The sequence below is a fragment of the Mustela putorius genome, unplaced genomic scaffold, assembly GCF_011764305.1.
Source record: "Mustela putorius furo isolate JIRA1106 unplaced genomic scaffold, ASM1176430v1.1 tig00003907_pilon_pilon_pilon:0A:0A:0A:0A, whole genome shotgun sequence".
In the NCBI taxonomy this organism is placed as follows: Eukaryota; Metazoa; Chordata; class Mammalia; order Carnivora; family Mustelidae; genus Mustela; species Mustela putorius.
Window position 1 is genome coordinate 1,337,452 of NW_025422055.1, and position 18,154 is coordinate 1,355,605.

The 18,154-nt window shown below is 38.1% G+C and overlaps 1 long non-coding RNA gene across 4 annotated transcripts in view; it reads right to left on the reverse strand.

Moving 5' to 3' along the window:
* Nucleotides 1-9,762, reverse strand: part of LOC123388644 — a 28,746-nt gene extending 18,984 nt beyond the window's left edge. For all 4 annotated transcript variants that reach the window (XR_006603105.1, XR_006603104.1, XR_006603103.1 and 1 more), the window contains exons 1-2: nt 9,672-9,762; nt 1,055-1,166 (exon numbers count right to left, since the gene is read on the reverse strand). This is a non-coding gene — a long non-coding RNA (uncharacterized LOC123388644). The remainder of the gene's footprint in view (nt 1-1,054; nt 1,167-9,671) is intronic.
* Nucleotides 9,763-18,154: the final 8,392 nt, after the last annotated feature.

Here is an 18,154-nt window from a genome sequence, read left to right on the forward strand (position 1 = left end):
TTCCTGAGATCCCCCCTGTTCCTTGTGTGAGCAGTCTTCCTTGCTGTAGTAAATAAGCCTGGTTTTGTTTAACTACAGTGTCTCCTGCTGGCTTTTGACAGTGACATTTCCTAAGAAGAGAAATATTGAAGGAGTGAAGGACTGTTTGAAGGTAAGACGATAGTTTTGTTTTGTGCATGTTGCGTGTGAGGTACAAATTTGTAGAGGTAATTAGATTTATTGATCTGGGATTTGGAAAAGGAGATCATCCTGAGAAATAGATTTGAGAGTCATCAGCATTGAAACAGTAAAGGAAACCAGAGTGGGGCAGATCAGTTTATTTGAAGAAAATCATTGCAGTGAGAGAATAGGTCCAGTACAAATCTTTAGAAGAGGATGGAAGAGAAGGCAATATTCAAGAGGAATCAGGAATGACCAGGGACAGAAGAAAAATGTGTCGTGTAGGAGAGATGCCAGTGAAGACAAGTTAAAAGTGCTTCAGACGGGCGCCTGGATGGCTCAGTTGGTTAAATGTCTGCCTTTGACTCAGGGCCTGACCCCAGAGCCCTGTCAGGCTTCCTGCTCAGTGGGAGTCTGCTTCTTCCTCTCCCTCTGCCCTTCCTACCACTCCCTCCCTCTCTCTCACCCTCTCTCTCAAATAAATAAAATCTTAAAAAAAAAAAAAAAACCTTGCTTCAAGGAAAAGTAGTTAACCAAATCTGTACAATGTTATATCTTGTGCTTTTATTATTATTTGCATCAGACCTTACTTACCTCTTAAAACTATTTTATCATAAAAGTTTTGTGTACACATATATTTTTTTTAAATAACACACAAATGCGCTTCATCTATTCCTCAAAAGTGTAACAACTATCGACAGTATTGTGTATTTCGGAGAAGCCTTTTTTCCTGGAACTTTTGCCAAAACACATACTTTGGTCTCTACACAGGATTATACTATAAATAGTGTTTTGTACCTTGTTTAATAGAAAAATTAATTTCTGCATAATAAATATGACCATTTAAATATCTTTTTTTTTCAGTGTAAGTTTGCTATCTTATTGTACAATGTACCATAAATCATTGCAGCACTTTAAAGCAGTTCTTCGGTTATTTCGGTCATCTGGGCTGTTTCCAGTTCTACAAACAGGCTGCAAGGAAGATCTTTCTATGTGTGTATCTGCTTCTGCAAGAAAGCACATCTGAAGGATAAATTTCAGACTGGAATTTCTGAGTTAATGGTTTTCAATAGTTAACTATTCACTTAGAGGATTACGTGAAGTAACAACAATAAATGAGTTCTTCTTTCCTAAAACTTCAGCAAATACCAGATATATTTTTCCTCGCCTCCAAATGAATTTCTTCTCTTGCTCACCTCAAGCACAGCCCAGCAGGAGCTGACCCAACATCGCTCCAACCTCTCTATCTGCAGTTTTGGTTCCCAGATGCTCAGTGCCGCTGAGACTGTGCAGAAAAGTTAGGAAATGAGAGCATATTTTTTATAGTATTTGGTGGTATTATATCCAAAAATAGGAAAATGCCCCAAACCTGTCCATCATTCCTCCCTCAGTGACTTTTCCCAAGTCACCCAAGGTAGTTCTATAAAAGGAAATGTAGCTCATGGAAAATCAAGAACCACTTTAGTAACCGTGGAATCACTGACCAATGACAACAAAGGCAGATTTCTGGCAAAGGTTCTGTGGCTTTGGCCAAGCATGACCTTTTTCCACACTGCCCCCAGGCTCCACTCAAATCTGTATCTTGGGAGGACCTGGTTATCACATGAGGCTATTAGGTGAAAAGAAAAAAGAAAAAACTAAACAAAAAGAAAAAAAACTCGGGCAGGGAGCAGTTAAGTTTATGGTGAATTCTCTAACCCAGTCACATAAAATACAGAAAAGAGAGAGGCGAATATTTCGGGACTCACATGTATTTCTCACTTAAAGCCATCTCACTCCCGGTGAAGGAAGGGGGATGTCTCGGATTGACGGATCAGAACAGCTGCTCCACTTCTTTAAATGAGGGTAGAAGGCAAGTGGGAAGAACAGAGCAGAAATGTCCTCCTCCCACAGCAATCACACTGTGACCTGAAGGAACAGCCCCAACTATCTCAGACTAGGATACTTTCCCTGGAGACCGTCTCCCTGGGCAGATTCAAGTACATGTCAAATAAAGGCATTCCTATATGTGCCACGTCTCCCTGAGGCAGCACTGTCACTTAAATGTGATTTGCCTTTGTTTTTACAGAAGCAGAAGGAAAATGCAGTATAAAATATTTGGATGAAACCACTTCAATCTGAATTTAAGAATGAACTTGGCCCCCAAAGTGTAAGGCCGTTCACTGTATGAAAACATAGAAATATCCCCCTGGTTCCAGTTGTTAAAAGATTAATTGGCAAAGATTGGTCAAAGATATAAAGATGCACTATCATGATTTTGCCTGGAGTCGAGCAGAATATAACTAAAATAAAGATGTGATCTTACAGTCATGCTTTTTCACTGCTCTCTGTCTTAGCCCATATTTCTCTTGTGCTCTTCCCTCTCTTTGCTAGCCTGGAAAACTCCTACTCATCCTTCAGGACAAAGCCCAGTACAGCCTTCCCTGTGATGCCTTCTTCCTGCTCTCTCCTGTAGTATCTCACTCTAATTATGCTCCCGCAATTTTTCCTTCTTCTCTCTATCATCCCCACTAGATAGGGAGCCTCCAAGAGTATGCTTTGTGGTTTGGTCATTGTGTGTTTTCAGAACTTAAAGCAATGCCTGAAACACGGATACTCGATAAATATCTATGGAATAAACAAACGAAAATGTAAGTCTTCTGCTTCTGCTTCTTGTCCATTAATGAGAACAAGAAATGATAAGAACACTTCTCTTAAGGAATATCTCCTCCCATGAAGGGTCACCTGGGAGAAGAGTAACTAGAAAGTCCCATAGCAGAGAGAGTTCAAAAACTGTGGGTGTTGGTGCCTGAGGAAAAATTTCAGAAATATGAGTGACTTCGGGATGCTAGTGAGTACCTAGGAGGAAACGAATGATTCTCATCTTCTGGATTCTTCTCAGTACTAGTGTTCTAGGGCTTTTTAGTGAGTTTCAACAATTTGTTAACAAGGTGTGTAAGTGTACTTACATCTTTTCTTTTAATCATCTTTAAGCATTACTGGCAATTGAAGTCAATAATCTAAGAAGAAAATTAGCACTTCTGCCTAAGAGTTTTCCAGTAGCTCATTCAACTTGTTCTTTTTTGGCTTAACTGCTCCCTGCATCAGTGTGTGCTGATTAAGTACCCTCACTTATCTAGTAATAGGGAGGTCAAGAACCTAAATGAAAAACATTTCATGTTACAGCAAAATAGAATTATTTGAATTCTAAATTCTACTTTATGCTCTATACATATAAAATGTTTTATTTCTTCTTGTAATTATTTTTTTAGTCACACATATAAAACGAATCATATAAACATATTATATACCACCTGAGATGGCTTAAATTTATTATTCCAAAATAGGATTATGCAGCAAGACAATAGTCACACTGACAGACCTGAGAGAAAATTTTTAAAATTAATTTTGTTCCTCTCACTAGCATATCAACCACCAATTTTGAAGAACTTAGTTCTCAGACATGTTTCCAGGGTACAAAAGGAACTGTTATCTGTCATTAAAGTTTAGCCAGATTCAGAAAGAAGAAGAGGAGAGAAAGTGGGAAGAAATGATGTAGAGAAATCCTTTAACCAGGGATTGTGGAGAGAAAGAGGGAGAGGAGAAGAATTTGACATGTGTCAAATTTTAGGTTCTCTAAACTGGGGGTTGGGGCGGGTTTGGTGAGATATGTTCATGAGATAAGACCAAGGAGAGAGAGGGCTCTGAGAAAAGGCAGCATCACCAGCTGCCCAGACATACTTGGGCGCTGCCACATCAAAATAAACTTGGCAGCACAAGGTCATCAGGTAGATAGATGAAGGATGTTATGGACTTAACTGTGTTCCCCCCAAATTCATAGGGCAAAGCCCTAAACCCCAGTGCAACAGTATTTGGAAACAGGATCTTAAGCAGGTTAAGATGAAATGAGGTCATCAGGGTGGGGCCTTAATTCAATAGGGTGGGTGTCCTTATAAGATGAGGAAGAGACACCAGCAACACACACAACCAGAGAAAAAGGCCATGTGAGGACCCAGCAAAGAGGTCACTGTCTGCAAGCCAGGAAGAGAGGTTACAGAAAAAAAAAAAAAAAAAAAAAAAAAAAAAAAAAAAAAAAAAAAAAAAAATTTCCTAGCACTCTGATCTTGGCTTTCCAGACTCCAGAACAATGAGAAAACAAATGTTTTTCTGTTAGCCACTCAGTTTTGTATTTGGTTATGGCATTCTGCACAAATTACCACAGGGGGGCTGAAGTTTAGCTTTCTTGAGTCATGTAGTACTAGGTTTCAAGACATTTTGCTCAAGAAGAAATATAATTTGGGGAACTTTGGCACAATCAGGTGTGCTACCCGTCAGCTGACAATGGTACATTGGTCCCAGCCCCAAGAGAAGTGCAAAGCCTATTCATGTTACCATAATGGTTGGTCTCAGCACAAGTGAAGCAGGCCTTTCGCATTTTTTCAAAAGCAAGCCTTTACTAAATCAAATCAGCTTAAACATATCATCTTATAGAAAAAACCTTTAAATTAACTCAAAACCTAAATAAAACTTGTTGCCATTGTCATTAGACTTCTCTGTTCTCATTATTTACCAGTTCTCTTTCTAGTTCAGAGAGATGCTCCTGACTTCTTTCGCAGGCTTCAGTTCTGAGACATCAAGACATTAACAGTACTGATCTTTGAGATTTATTTCAAAGGAAACTCCTCCAAGCTTTCTTTCCTGCAGCAGGATGTGACTTCAAACTCTGTGTTTTCCTCTTTAATCTCTCAGAGGACAAACTATGAAAGGGGGGAAAAAATAACCCCTCTTCTTTCTGATTGGTTCTTTCTATGTTTTTACTTTCCACATATGAGGCAGAAAGAAGGGTGAAATGTCAATTACACCTAAGTAAGTAAGTAAGCAAACAAAAAACAAACAAATTCACTCACACGCTCCCAAGAAGTTCACTTTTTTCCATTTTATGCCAGTTCACTTGAGTCTTTGCTGAATATTCTATTATTAAAACAAAGGCAGCAGTGTTGTTTGATTTTAGCTGAGCCAGACAAATTACAATTATGAACATTTGAGTTGTTAATGCATTGACTTGGAATTTTTCTTGGACTGTTTCTTAGATGTTTGTTTAGAGTTAGATTGTATGCTTGTTGCAGATAAGGATATCCTCTACTTGCTTGGTCAAATTACCAGGCGTACAACAATGCAGGGTATTCACCGGGTGTTTTCAATAACTTACAAGTGTGGAAATAAATACGTGAAAGCTGTACTTTCTATTAATACTATATTTGGCACACTGAACTTTCATAAAAGTGGGGTTATAATAAAATTGAACCTATCTACTTAGTGCAGAAAGAAGATGCTATCGTAGAAATTTCCATAAAAACATAATGTTAGAGTGTTGCATTCACAGAGGTGGCAGCAGCTCCTAGAGGGTGTTAGGGTGGTTGTATCCTCAGAAGCTCACCTGAATCGGGAGTAGGGTGAAGAAGAAAAAGTGGGGAGGGTGGGGTATAAACCACTTTTTTCATTCAAAAGAGAAAGCATTTGGGGAACGGGGTTCTAGCATATCTCTCCAAAAGCCAGTCTCTCTTGGCATTCTCCTGTATGGGCTTTTTCTTCTGTTCTCTTCACAGAGGTCCTGAGCTGATAAGAATATGGGCACCTGCCCCATTCTGTTTAGGGGACTTTTTCGACCTATCTTAAGTCTGAAAAACCTTTCTTCATTGAGTTACTTCTCTCAATGAAGAAGCCTTAAAACTCATGGTAGTTAAAGCAAAGTTACATCTCTTCCTTGAGAAAGTTGTCTTTTTCTCCCAGGAATGACTTTTTTCTGTGAATGGGTTGTTCCAGTAACTAATGACTTTATTGGTGGGGTGAGGGTGGAGAAGGTTAGCTCTGCTAAACTCCAGCTGTAAACTCAGGTAATGTGAAAAGCTTGTCCACCTGAGGCCCTGAACTGGAGTGTATGGATCTAAGAAATCTCAAGTTTCTGGGGTGTGGGGGGCAACAACTTCTCCTCAACCAAAAAATAAAAACAAAAATAAAAAAAATAATGTTACACTGTTTTCTGATATATTTTATAGATATGATTTCTTTCTATTCCTAGTTTTATAGGCTATAACTAAGTATGGATACATGAAAATGTTAATTTTGTTTTTTAAAGTTATCTCTATGCCCAATGTAGGGGCTCAGACTCATGACTCCGAGATCAAGAGTCACATGCTCTACCAACTGAGCCAGCCATGTGCCCCAAGATGTTGCTACTTTTATTTCTGAAATTACTCAACTGTATTAAGGTGGCAAGAATGGGAATTTATACTGAAGGAGCTATACACACCCCAATCTCTAAGCTCATTAATTTATTAACTGGAGTAAAAATGTATGATCACTAAGAAACAATTTATAATGCAATGAAAATAATAAGCTTCACTTTCTGAATAATACCAGAGCAAATGGTTCCATGAGAATACTGGTTGAATGGTCTTCCCAACCTCAGGAGTGATCACATAGGTCTTGTGCAATTCCTGGTGGTTTAATATAAGTGACTAGGATATGACTTACACATAAGATAAATTCAGCTTAATAACCACAAGTCAGTAATTAGTTCAGTGCCTTTTCATGTATTAGGGTATTTTAAGTCTCAAAAAGGCAGAGAAGGAAGGAAGGAAGATAGGCAAAGAAAGAATAAAGGAAAGGGAAGGGAAGAGAAGGGAGCAGAAAAAGAAAACCAGTACTAGAAATTGTAATTATTAAACTCAACACAAATCTTTCTTCATCCTTGGTATTACTAAAAGGTATTTCCTCACAGTGTTACACCAAAACATCATCAGACCCCTCCTTTATAATTGCTAGTTTGCAGAGTCCCTACTGTTGCTTCCAGAACATGCTGTGATATATATATTGGAAATTCCTAAGAGGTAGTTCATTCAGAGGTTAAGATGTAAGCCCTGGGCTCTGATCTGGGGCAGGGCCTGATGCAAATCTTGGCTCTGGAATTGCTGTCTGCAGCAGCCTCAGTAAGCTAATCACGGTGAGGGGCAGTTCAAGCCAGGATACAATCCAGATAATAACAGCTCTTCTATGACAGTACTGTTAGAAGCATTAAGTGAGATAATATCTATAAAATTAGGACTTACAGTGCTTGGCATATAATTTTAGATGCTTAATAAATGTTACCTATAATTAGATCACAATAAAAATTGGAGGAAAGCAACAAGAATAATCACAAGATGAAACTTATACTTTTGAATCTGTTATCTATGATTCTTAAAAAATATGTTAGCTATTTAATATTTGACCAACAAATGTAAATATTCTTGCCCATACTATATCTAAACTAGAAGATAGTCTTTTATAATTGCTGTAAAATTCCATTGGAAATGATAATTTCTTAAGACAATAAACATGCTGGATGGCATTTTCATCTTATTATAAGTGAAGTTTCATCCCTAAAAAATAAAATACCTAAAAATATACTTGCTTTTAGAGATAACAAGTGTTAGCGAGGGTGTGGAGAAGAGGGAACATTTGTTCACTGTTGGTGGGAATATAAATTGATGTATCCACTATGAAACACAGTATGGAGGTCCCTCAAAAAATTAAAAATAGAACTACTGTATAATACAGCAATCTCCCTTCTGGATATATATTCAAAGGAATTGAAATCAAGATCTAGTGGAGAAATATCTACACTTTCACGTTCACTGCAGCATTATTTACAATAGCCATGATATGAAAACACTTAAGTGTCTGTCAGTGAGTAAGTGCATAAAGAAGATGTGTATTTACAGTGGACTATTATTCAGCCATGAGAAAGATGGATATCCTGCCATGAGGTAATTTGGATAAATCTTGAAGGCATCATGCTCAGTGAAATAAATTAGACAGAGAAAGATAAATACTATATAATACCACATATGTGAAATTGAAAAAAAAAAACAAACCCACAGAAATAGTTGAGTAGTGGTTACTGAAGGCTGGAAGTTGCAAGAAATGGGGAGATATTGATCTAGGATACAAACTGTCAGTTATAGAATTAATAAGACCTGGGGTCTAATGTACAGCATAGTGATTATATCTAATAATATTATATTACAGATACAAACATCGCTAAGAGTAGATCTTAATTGTTCTTATAGCAAGAAAGAAATAGTAGTTATATGACAGGCTGGAGATGTTAGCTTATGATATGGTAGTAATCATTCTGTAATATATAAGTGTCTCAAATCAACATGTGGTATGCCTTAAATTTATACAACATTTTATGTCAATTTGATCTCAATAAAACTGGAAGAAAAATAAAAACTAAAAATATGCTTGCTTTGACCAAGCAAGTTTATTTTATTTTATAAACAAAATGGGTACAAGTCAGATTTTTATTTCTCTTAAATCTTTAAGTAGATGTGGAAAACATGTGGTCAAAAACTGGCTGCTAGCTTTGTCACTGAATGGAAGCTTTGATTCAGATCCTGTCAAGAATTAAGTAATAACTGATAATAAGGAAAATTATAATAAACAAATTGCAAGATTATACCTTGAAATGTTTATTTGTTAACATTTTGTTCTAAATTGTATATTTCATTCAAATATGATGGCAATACTAATATCCCTTAAATATAACTTTAACCATTTGTAGGATTTCAGTTTTTCATTTTAAAAAATGCACAATCAATGCATTTTCATTACCTACACCTGTGGGAAGCCTATTTGGATGGTGAACCAGGGTCCTGCTACTGACAGTTAACCCAGCAGAAGACATGGTAATAGCCTGAGAGCCTAAATCTATGTAATGGGGAAAATTCACAATGATTCGTCAGTATTCTTATAGTATTTCAAACTAGGTGCTCTGATTGTGTAAATTAAACATAAAAACACCCTCATAGTCTAGGAGTTGCATTGATCAATATGCTGGGCACTGCTCCCAAGCAGGTATACAAATTTAAATTAGTTGAAATTAAATAAAATTGAAATGCAATTTCTCAGTCCCACCAGGCACATTGCAAGTGCTGGATATCCCCATGTCGCTAGCAGCTACCATGTTAGAAAGTGCCGGTTACATCATTTCCATCCGGCAGGAAGTTTTATTGGGCAGCACTAGTCTAAAATTTCCATTTCCTATAGTAATGAAACCTATTCATTTTTCTTATTTTCATCCCTTGGTTTAATTTTTTTCCTCTTCTTTCTTCTACCTATTCACTCCTCATCTCAATAGAGTATCAACCAATATGATTTTAGTTTCAAAATGAAATAAAATAATTTATTTTAATTAAAAATTAATTCTGAAAAACAATTTGAAGGAAATCTTATCTTTCCTGAGAAATTTAGAGAACAATATAGAAAATGATGTTTAATTTTATTGTTTTATTATTTTGATTGAGTTATAATTGACCTACAATATTATCTTCACTTCAGGTGTACAACACAGTGATTTTACATATGTATACATTGCACGATGGTTGCCGTAATAATTTGAGTTACCATCTGTCACTTTACAGAGACAAAACATTACTGACTATAGGCCCCATGCTATATATTACATCCTCATGACATTTCTTTTATACCTGCAAGTTTGTACTTCTTAATCAACTTCACCCATTTCACTCCTCCTGCAACTCCTCTACCCTCTGGCACCCTGTTCTCTGTTTCTATGACTCTGAGTTCTGTTTTGTTTTTTAGATTCTATGTGTAAGTAGAATCCTGCAGTATTTGTCTTATTTTACTTAGTGTAATACGCTTAAGATTTATTCATGTTGTTATAAGTAGCAAGATTTTTATATTTGTGGCTGAGTAGTACTCCACTGTGTGTGTGTGGAGTGTGTGTGTGTGTGTGTGTGTGTGTACACCATTATCTTCTTTGTCTATTCATCCATCAATGGACGCTTAGCTTGTTTCCAATTACCACACTTATTCATTCACCAATGAATAGAGGAGTACATATATCTAGAAAAGGATATTTGAAACACCCTGCAGAGATGAGTATTTATTTACAAATATAATTCCAACACAAATATCTATTCATCAATAGTAAATTAGGCAAAATTAATAGACAAAATTCATTCTGATTCTTAGTACTATACCCTAGAGAGAATTCTCCATCCTTTCCTCATATTTTCAAAAAGAAAGGTATATTTCAGAATTATTTCTCCAAACCTACTTTTTTAGGAAAAGTGACTAATCCTATACTCTTTAGGCCATTCGCTGGCAGTGGGGACCACCGGGCCTCCAGAGCAGAATCCTCTGCTTCCACTCGCTAATGGCCAAGTGCTAAGGTACAACAGGCTCCTTTGCCTGCCCCTGCAAGGACAGTTCAGACACACAGCACTCTCCCTGCACTATCTTCTCCAGAACAAGCCTTTTCTTTTTCTTTTCTTCTCCTACTTCTTCTTCTTTTTTTTTTTTCTTTCTCTTTCAAGTTGAGACCATCTTGCAAGAATGAGTTGACTTCAATTCTGACAAAAATGACTGACTTCTGCCAGCTCCAGATCTAGGAACATTTTACAAATAAGCTTTAACCTGGAAGTCCTGTTTTGGTTCAACTATTTAAAAAACTGGTTTTCATGGGGCTCTTAGTTCTTTACCAGTTATTCCATTAACCAGAACCTGGGAGAGGAGAAAAAAATCTTTAGAAAACTAAAAGCACAGGGACGCCTGACTGGCTCAGTCGTTAAGTGTCTGCCTTCGGTTCAGGTCATGATCCCAGGGTCCTGGGATCAAGCCCCACATCTAGGGTCCCTGCTCAGCATGATGCCTGCTTCTCCCTCTCCCACTCCACCTGCTTGTGTCCTCTCTTCGGCTGTGTCTTCTCTCTGTCAAATAAATACATTAAATCTTTTAAAAAAAATTTTTTTAAAAGAAAACTAAAAGCACAATATAGTGTTTCTTAACCTTTTTTTTTCTTATTATTGACCCCTTAAGACATTTTTTCCTAAAGTCCATCATGAAATTTTAATACCTCAGATTTCCTACAATTCCTGTCTTTATACTTGTGCTTTGTACATAAAAAGAGTAAGAATTTGTCACTTTCCAAGAATCAAATCATATCTCCTTAGCAACAATTTTGCCCCTTTTGATAATGCCTGATAAAAAGGAATCAAAATATAAGAAATAGATACTATTTTTAAGATCCTTTACTTCTGTTGCAGTGTTCTGTCATGAATATTTCAAAGTTGTAGCTCGCTTGAGTATGGAGATTAGGAAATACTTTTTTCCTTCTGCATACATCATAATTTATATGAATTAGTAGTTTAGTAAGGGAATAACCTCGCTGGGCTTTCTGAGAAATCACAGTATTTGAAATCACGGGATCCTTTGAGAACTTATGTCTTTCTACTCTAGCATTTTCAATGTCACTGTTTACAGGGGCGAAGAGGGAGGGGGTAGGATTCAGAGGGAAATGTGAGAGGATAAGAAAAAGAACACAGAAGGAGGGGAGGAGAGGAGGAAGATACCTACATAATAGCATATAGCTTTTTTTTTTCCCCAATAGTCAGTCATTCAAACTCTTCACACATCTCTTGTTTACCCACATCTCTTGCAACGTCTAACATGAGAGATTAACATTTGGAAAGCATCTTATTCCCCACCCTCAATTTTTTTAAATATTTATTTATTTATTTGAGTAATAAATATTTATTTATTTGAGTGTGCAAGTCGGGGAGGGACAGAGGGAGAGAATCTCAGGCAGACTCCCAGCTGAGTGTGGAGACAGATGCCAACTGGATCTCCCAACCTTAACACTCTGAGAGCAGGACAGAGCCGAAACCAAGAGTCTGATGCTCAACTGACTGAGCCACCCAGGGATGACTGCCAACCCTCGATTATTAAGATCACTTCCTAAAAAATAATATTCAAACATCGAGCACTGAGTTCAATATGAGAAAGTCTATCTGAATGACAAAGATTTGCACTAACCTCTATTTCATTTAGTCAAACCTTTCCTTCCGTATCATTTGAGAAATCAATAATTTTTTGACAAAACTTGTCAACTCTTACAATTAAGACAGTAGAACCTTTCATGGACATTTTCCTTCATTATGGCTTGCCCAGTAATAAAAAGAAGAAATATGGGGATTTAAAAGTGTAATGAAATATTGTTCTTAAGGTGTATTCAATTAAGGTAGCAGGCCAAAATGTACTCTTTGGATTTATGCTATCATTCATTCGTTTGTTTGTTCAGGAAATAGTCACCGTGGGCATCATGCGCCTGGTAACGCACCAGAGGAAACCTGGGGTTCGGTGATCATTCTTGCCCATCTGCAGAGCTCCAGGTTAGATCCTCACTGGAAAAGGACTTTATGTCTTTCCCCTTTGGTTGTATTTCCTTAACAAAATTAGGCTCCGGAAGATACGGTTCCTTCTTTTCTCTCCCCAAATCTGTGTCATAAATTGACAAATTATTTAGAATTCTCCATTTGAACCTATCATATCCAGGACATTTCTGTTTGGGAAGAAATAAGCTCTTAAATAAGAAATAAGAAGTAAAACACTCCAGTTATACATGGTTTAATGCTTTCCTTTCCCCTTCTTTTCACCCATGGAGAAACCTAATCTTGCAAGGCAGAAAAGCCTATAACTAGAAAAATTACTCTTTTCATATACAATTCAAGAATATTTCTTTCTCCTCCCTCCACGACCTCCTAGCTTTATATTTTCTATCAAGATATAAAATTTATAGTTTATATGTTACCTCAAAATGAAGTGCTTCAAATTATTTCATAGCTAAAAAGCTAATATTATCTGACTAGACCATACTGAAATATTGGCCTATGATTGTTGTTTATACATACTGGGGAAAGAGAAAAATAAATTGTAAATATTTACTTTGAATTCATTAAAACTCTTTTGCTTTCTAGTGTCCAGAACATTTTAAGTTGTCTAGGAAGAAAAAAACCCCTCTTATTATGAGGTGATTTGTTTAAAGTATTTTTCTATGAATTAGTACACAGAGAAAGTTAACATTTAGGGACATATAGAAAGAACACAGATGGTAACAGAGAATGATGACATAACCCTACCTCACTGAGACAGAAAAGCATGTCCCAACTTGTTCTGTGACATCTGCCATTGGGAAGGAGAGTGTTCTTTCACAGGGAGCTAAAACACAACATCAGTCTACTTAGAAAGGTGTTTGTCAGGACACCTCACAACTCCTGCATTCGTCCCCAGGTGGCTGTCATTCTCAGTGAGAGTGAGTGGCCCATAACTAGGACCAGGGGAGGTAGGAATGGCCAGTGATACATGTCTGATCTTGTGATCTGAGGTGAAATGAAAATATAATTTCTTAATACAGACTGTGCTATTAAAATGTAGAGATGGAATCTTTTCTTTGTCGTGTCCTCATTTTGTCTTTCTTCACTGCAAATGACATGTGAGGTGGCATCCTGCCTATCGGGTATGCAGATCTGCAGATCATTAAATAAGAAAGAAGACAGCTTTTCATTATTTATTTAGCCAGAACATACAGTACGTGAAATCTGTGGGTTGCAGACAAGGTTTCCATGGAAACTATTCTATATGAAAGAATGCCTGACCAGGCTGGAAGATTTGCTATTACCATCACTGGCCATGGCGACATTTGCAAATCCCACCACCATTTTGACTTTAAAAGTAATCTGCATGGTAAACAGACTCCGTCTATTTTCTCACTGTTCTGGAAATCTTAGGTCAAGCAAAAGTGATGCTTATGTGTTTAGTGCATTTCTACAGATTAATGTGACTTTTATTTTCGCTTTTGGTTTTTCTATATAAGAGTTACAGAGCTGCCTGAGTTTGTTTTTCCTTTCTACAATGACTAGTAATTGCACTGATTTTCACATTTTGTAAATTAAACCAAGAAATTACTTTTCAAAGGCTCCTCAGGGAATTACTTAAGTGGATCCTGCAAAAAAAAAAAAAAAAAAAAAAAAAAAATCTTATGTATGGAATAGCCAGATGTGGCTCCATCTCTTGCATACATACCCGTTGTAGGTTTTTACAAAGTGGCAAGTGTTGAATATATTCTAGATAGAAAGCTGAAAGATTGACTTGATGTTAAAAAATTGATGGCTATCAGAATCAAGGGAGGAAGGAATGAGGTCCAACAGAAAGGGAGGAAGCAGAGGACACATTACTTTGGTCATTGTCAACCCATTTAAATATTTAAATTCAGGGACACCTGGGTGGCTCAGTGGGTTAAGCTGCTGCCATAGGTTCGGGTCATGATCTTGGGGTCCTCAGACTGAGTCCCACATTGGGCACCTTGCTCAGCAGGGAGCCTGTTTCTCTCTCTTTGCCTCCACCTGCTTGTGCATGCTGGCGCTCTCTCTCTCACTCTCTCTCTCTCTCTCTCTGATAAATAAATAAATAAATAAATAAATAAATAAAATGTTTAAATTTTTTTTTAAATTCAGAGAGCTACCCTGAGAAAACTTCCAGTAAGTTAATTCTCTACTTTGATCACTACTATTTATTCCCTTACCATCTCTGAGCATAAGGTAAAAGCAGTAGGCAATCCTATTGTTTTTCTATTTTGTTTTGTTTTGAAGACAGTGTCAGAGGCTTGAGTAACTGGAAGGAAGGAGTGGTCTTCAACTCCACTCCCAGTAGAGCAAGATGGGATGAAAGTTTAGAACTCCGTTTCAGACATGTTCAGATATTTGTTAGTCGGGTAGGTAAAGACGTCAGGTGTCCTGTGGATTTCTGAATCTGAGCAAAGTCTGGAAAAGAGATGAGTGTAATTAGAAAATAGAAATGCACCAGGTACAGAGCCCTGTGGCCCTCGCACTGTAAGAGAGGAAGAGAATAAACCAGAACAAAAGACCGAGAAGCAGAGCCACCTCACTGCCTCACCGCGAAGAGATCATTTGTATTTTTGTCCGGGTGAATGGCATCTCTTGGAGTTGTGCAATTGATGGCCCATCTGAGAATCATGACCAGTGAGGCAGTATAAACAAGAGAGTCTGATATTCTAGAACCCAAGTGGAAAAAACTTCAAAGAGCAGAAGTTGAAAAGACCCCCAATAATGGGTCCGTGATTAAAGGAGTGAGACTGATACAAAGCGAAGGTCAAGCAAAGCTTTATTTCACGCCAAGCATCAAGAATCAAACCAAACGTTCAGGGCTGCACCTCTTACAGAGAGGACAACCCCTCTCTGCTTCACAGACTAGCTTTTAAGGGCAAAGGCCATGTGGTTGGTCCTGGCCACGCACCGGTGGCCAATGGAATTGTAACACACAGAGAAAGCTGCACAGCCATGCTAGGTCACACATAAGTGACCAACTGAATTACAATTTACCCTATAGTAGACATTTGAACTAGCCTATCACCTTGGTCAGAATTGGCGCCCAAAAGGCTCCCAAAGGGTGGGGCCCATACTCCTTGGTAGCTAGGGCAACATTTGCGCCCCCACTGATTGGATGTATCCACCTGGCCTGACCCACCCTTGTATTTGGGCTTTGTTACCTGGGACTAGTTTCTGGGACTTGTTTTTAAGTAAGTCCCCTGGGGGGAAGAGGGGCAGGGACAGTTTAAGTTTTACTGCATAAACAACAGAATGACTGTTTAATCCAAGATGGAATCGCTCTGGCTAAATAGGCCCTTACAAAGTTAAGTGTGATGAAGGCAGAGATTCGACCATTGTAGCTTGCTTTGCAGAGGTCATTGATACCTTTGACAAGAGCAGTTGCCTCTGATCAGTGGGGGACAAAAGCCTAATCAGAACACACTAAGGAGAAAACAGAAGAAGAATTAGAGACTGGGATTATAGATCATTTTTAAATAGATTTTTTTTTTCCCCAAAAGAGAGCAGAGAAATAGGGCTGCAGCAGGTAAATTGGGCCAAAAAAGAATGATCTCTTTTAAATTATAGGATGGAAGAAACAATAGAAATAATCTACTGTTATTCCAGTAAGAGATATTATTATTATATATTACATGTAATATTTTATATTATTCCCAGGGAGAAAAGATTGGTGATGTAGGAGCAAGGAGGGGAACTGTTGGAGCGATGTCTTTAGTAATCAAATACGATGCAAAAAGACATGATATCCTTCAAATACAAGCAGCCTCTAAAGAAGACAATCACAGGGGACTGGAACAGATGCAGGGTGATAGATGAACATGGTGATGGGAATCTGAATGTTTTGTGAGGTGTCACAGATTGGGTTCTCTGGTGGCAAAACTGAGAAGTTCGGAAGAGTGAATGTGCATTAGGGATCAAGACCTGCAGAAGGGAGAGGGAGGATACAGGATTGGGTTGGAAGAAAAATTCAAAGTACAGTGCACTCTGAACAAAGCCTTAACCAACTCCCAGAGAGAGCTCTGAATTTGTCCCTCGGTGCCTTTATGTCACCCCCATTCCACTGTCCCTAAAGAGGCATTGGATCTGGGGTCTCTCTGGAAGTGTGCACTCTTGGGATCTTGTTAGGTGGACCCCGCAGTGCCTGCTTGCAGAGAAGCATCGCCTCTCCCAGTTCTCCCAGCTGGGCTAATGGCTTGCTTCTTGAAGGGAAGGTGTAGAAAATAATCTCAATGTCCTTTGCATAGAATCCTTTTTTTTTTTTTTTTTTTCCCCAGAACAAAAAAGCAAAAAAAAAATGGATACTTGGAAGTGAAGAAGGACAGCAAAATTGGGGGTGGGGGAAGTGGAGGGCTTAGCGCTAGAGACAAGTTGTGAGTGACCCTATTGCCCAGGTGAATGACCGGTGAATGGGTTAGGAATGTATTATGCATTTCCAGGCAGTTTTAAGAGCCCGTTTTATGTTTCGGAGTCATGGTGCTTTAGTTTTCTCTAATCATGTTCAACTCTGTATGTGAAAAGAGTGAGAGAGTGGAAGAGAGGAAGAGTAGAGAAATCACACAGTTTAGGGGGCCCGGTCACTGAGGGACTTGCAGGCCATTTAAGGCCTGTGTCCACTCTGAATGAGATAAGAAGCCATTTCAGAGTTGTTTTCATCCTTTTTATTTTGAAAAATAATACACATATAGGAAATTGAATAGAATATAAATGGACAGCTCGTTAAATCATCATGAGGGGACCACCCATATAACCCTATCCAGGTCAGAAAACAGCATGGCCAACCCTGTGCAAGGTCGACTCTTGCCCTCTACCAATTATCATTTCCTTCCCTGCTGTTAGTGGTATTGACTCTCTTGACATTTATGGTATTACTTTCTTGCGTTTTCTTTTAATGGTTGTGCTATCAAACCTTGTATCTGTAGACACTAAAGATTAGGTTAGCCAGTTTCTACTTTTCTTTTTTCATCTTCTCATAAATGGCATCCAACAATGTATTCTTTCTGTGTCTGGCATTTCTAGTCAACACTATGTTCATTCATGCTGTTGCATTTGTAAGTTCAGCCAACCATGGGATCAGACTTGGGTTCGGTTCTCAGAAATTTTCTAAACCTGCAGCTACAGAAGATAGTTTTGTGGAGGGAATTGTTTTTGCTTTATCTCAGGACAACATAGAAGTAGTCTGAGTCCATACCCAGATGGTGAAATTAGAATGAACGTATTTATTTATTTTTAAAGATTTTATTTATTTATTTGAGAGAGACAGAGGGCAAGGGCTAGAGAGAGCATAAGCAGGGGGGAAGGGCAGACGAAGAGGGAGAAAAAGACTCCCCGCTGAGCAGGGAGCCCAATTCAGGGACCCCATCCCATGGTCCGGGGATCAAGACTTGAGCCCAAGGCAGATGCCTGTGGTTCCCCCTTGAGATCAGAAGTTAAAACCCAGAGCTCAATTCTTCCTCTCTCCAAACCCTCAGGTGCAGTTAGAAGCAAATTGACTGCAGGAAAAGACTTTATTCTTCATTCCAGGGACAGTGTTTTATGGCAGCAACTACTTGATCACTTAAAACGTCTCTAAACAGGAGCTAACTAATTGCTATATGCCAAGGGCTACTCCTGTTTTATTGGCCATGACAATAGGTGGGTCAATGTTACCTTTAAATTTTGTTAGAAAAGCAACTCCAGATTTTTATCCTTAAAATTCGATTGCTTCTACTCAAATTCAATCCCATTCAAGGTTCAGTCAGGAAAATAGAACCATTAAAAGTATTATA